Raw genomic sequence first — 3,440 nt, 5'->3', positions numbered from 1 at the left:
AAATTTTCTCCAAAAAAGGACTGTCATTTTCCGAAGATAAATCAGAGACAAAGAGGGAAAAAGGACACTAGGTTAAGTTTCACATCTTGCCCAACAACTGTTGGTGGAGACCATATTTACCACCAAACTCATAACCAGATGTCTTACATTTTTTGGTGGCTGCATTTATCTTTAAACCTATAGTCACTTTTTTCCTAATTCTTGTATGTCCTATCTATACTACGATTTGAGTCACAAATCAAGACAAAACTTGTGAACTTAGAACATGTTTGGAATGTTCCCCAATTCAATGAGCATTAATAGGTGATATAGAACACTGCAGTGTGGGGGACAAGGAGTCAACTAAAGCATGCATGGAAAAACTACTTAAGACACAGAGATCTGAGTCAAGATGGAGAGAGAGAGGCCATACCAGATATGCGCCTGCTAATCATCTCTCATTCTTCTTATTTATTAGAGAAAAAGATGATAGAAAGTTGTTTTTTAGAAAAAATAAAATTAATGGGATTTCCTAAACAGATTCTTTGTATTCAATAAAATTCATTCTGATCATGGTAAGGAGATATTTCATTGCAGTTTTGATTTGTGTTTTCCTGATAGTTATTTTAAGCACTTTTAAATGTATTAGGTCATTAGAAAACTCATTACATATTTTTCCATGTTTTTATGTGAAAAATGCATCAAGATTTTCCCAACAACTCTATTTATTGGCTATTTTTTGTCTTTTGTTGAGAATCGTGTTTTCAGGGACCAGCAGTTAGCATAATGGCTATGTCGCTGGGCTCTCGATGGCAGTTCGAGTCCCAGACTCAGTGGCTTAAACTCATGCCGGGCACATGTGCATGAGTGCCCAGGATCCCAAGAGGAGAATGGAGGAGAAGGGATTGTGGCGTGGCCATCCCCCCCCCCCAGGGTGTGATTTCTCGCTTTCTCTCTGTCTCTCTCTGTCTTTCTGGCAAGCGCACGTGCCCTACAACAAAGAACTCTTAAAAATAAGAAAAAGAAATGTGTTTTCAAATGGATTGCCTGTTTTCTTTCTTTTTTTAAAAGTTTTTGTCATAAGGCATATGTACCCACTGAAAACAGACAAGAAGAGAGAGAGAGAATGAGAAATTATCCCCTGAGGGAGGATATCCATGTTGTAATCTGTTCTTCTCCTGGGATTTTGGACATGCATGAACAAACGCCTATCCTGATTTTTAAGTCACCAGGTCCAGGACTTGAACTATGGTTGGCCACATGGGAATCCAGTGTCTTAATCACCACACCACCTACTGAGCCCAGGATTCCCTATTTATTAAATTTATTTGTTGTTTTGTTGGTGAGCTAAGTTCATTGTATATTTTGATTATTAATCCCTTGTTGGATGTATAACTTTTAAATATTTTCTCCTGTTCTGCAGATTTTGTTCATTGCAAAAAAATGTCAGACATAAAGATTATATCCAGAAAATGTATCCTTTAGAACAGTCAGCTTTGTGTATCATTTCCAAAACACCCCAACTTTTTATGTCTATGAGTTTGCTTGGAGGAGTCCCTATTTCATTTATGTATGCTCTGACCTTTATTACTCTTTCCTTCTACTGCTTTTGGGTTCAGGTTTTTCTTGTCTTTATACTGCCTTAAGATGTGTTGTTAGAAAGCCAGCAAATGGTACGGTAGTTGAGGCACTGGACTCTCACATGGTTGACCATGGTTGAAATCTTCACCCAGCCACTAGCTTTCTCACTTTTTTTTTCTCTCTTTTTGTCTCTCATTTGTGAATGCATGTGTCCTGTACCAAGTTGGAAAATAATAATATTAATAATAAATTAAATTAAATTAATAACTCTTTAAAAAATAAAGATGTGTTGTTAGGTAGTTTGTAATCTTTCTATATTTTTATGTAGGCATTTATTGCTTTAAAATTTTCTGTTAGCACTGCTTTTGCTGTATTCTGTAGGTTATGACATGTCATGTTTCCATTTTCATTTCTTTTAAACAAATTTTTTTAAAATAATAATTTATTTCATTTTATTTATTATTATTAAAATTTGACCAAAAAGAGAGAGAGAGAGAGGAAAAGTGAGAAAGTAACCTGCCAGATCGAGGACTCAAACTGTGGTTAGTTATGTGAGAGTCCAGAACCTCAATTGCCATGCCACCTGCCAATCCTATGCTTCAAATAATTTTTAAAGTTGTTGTTAATTTCTTCATTGATCCAGTACTCATTCAGTAGCATGTCATTTAATTTTTGTGTATTTTTTATATTTCTCCTATTTATTCTTATTGATGATTTCTAGTTTTATTCTGTTGTGTCAGAAGTTAGACTTGTTGTAATTTTTATTTTAAAAAATGTCTTGAGGCTTGTATAGTGGTCTAATATATAAACTATCTTGGAAGATATTTCATGTCATGAGGGAAGAATGTGTATTCTGTAACTGTTGAGTTAAAAGTTCTTAAATATCTTTCACGTCCATTTAATCTATAGTGTAGTGATACTCCAATGTTATTTTGTTGATGTTGTGTCTAGAAAATCTGTACAATATTCAGAGTGGAATAATAAAAATACAATATATGTTATTTTTTATTTATTATTATCATAATCTTGTTTACATTACATTGAATCACATATTACATTACAATGTATTACATTTATTTTTCTGGAAGGAATACCAAGCAGTCAATGCAAAGACATTAAAATCCCCATCATCATCATCAAATACCTTTTCATTATTTTTTGTCTAGATTACTATTATTATTCCAATTATTATTTTTTATTAAAATTTATTTGCATTTAAATTTTACATTCATTCACTATACATCATTACAACATACAAAATGAGATTTCCCATCCAGAATACACTGTATATTGGCTCAATAAAGCACATCAAAATACGTGCTATCATCAACAAATAATTTTCCATTTCTTGTTTCCTGTATTTTTTTTTTTTTTTGCCATCCTTGATTCCCTATCTCTCACTATCTGCCGTGTCCCACCCTCTTCCCACACTGTCTCTGGTATCCATGGTTGCTTTCTATGCCTTTTCCCCCATTTTATTGATTTGCTAATGAACTTAAGTAATCTTAATATTTCCAATAGCAAGCTGATACATACATATCCATGAACACAAGTCTGACTTTATGCATAAACCTCAGTCAGTAGAATAAACATATTATAAAATAGCACCTAGCTGAGGCTATATAGCTTATTGTAGTCATCAAATATGCATTTTTTTCCTGTAACTTTTTAAAATGAATGAATGTACATTCATCCCCAATCATCATCACAGCATACAAAAAGTGGTTTCCCGTGCAGAATATACTGCATAGTGACTTAATCATGTATGTTATCATCAATAATTTTTCGTTTCTTCTTTCACATATATATGTGTGTGTATATATATATATATTTTTCCCCCTATGTCTGATCCTTTGCCCTTTCCCACCCTCTTCTCACAC

The sequence above is a fragment of the Tupaia chinensis genome, unplaced genomic scaffold (assembly GCF_000334495.1).
Source record: "Tupaia chinensis unplaced genomic scaffold, TupChi_1.0 Scaffold148039_1, whole genome shotgun sequence".
NCBI classification, from domain to species: Eukaryota; Metazoa; Chordata; class Mammalia; order Scandentia; family Tupaiidae; genus Tupaia; species Tupaia belangeri.
Note: the sequence above shows the minus strand (reverse complement) of the source record.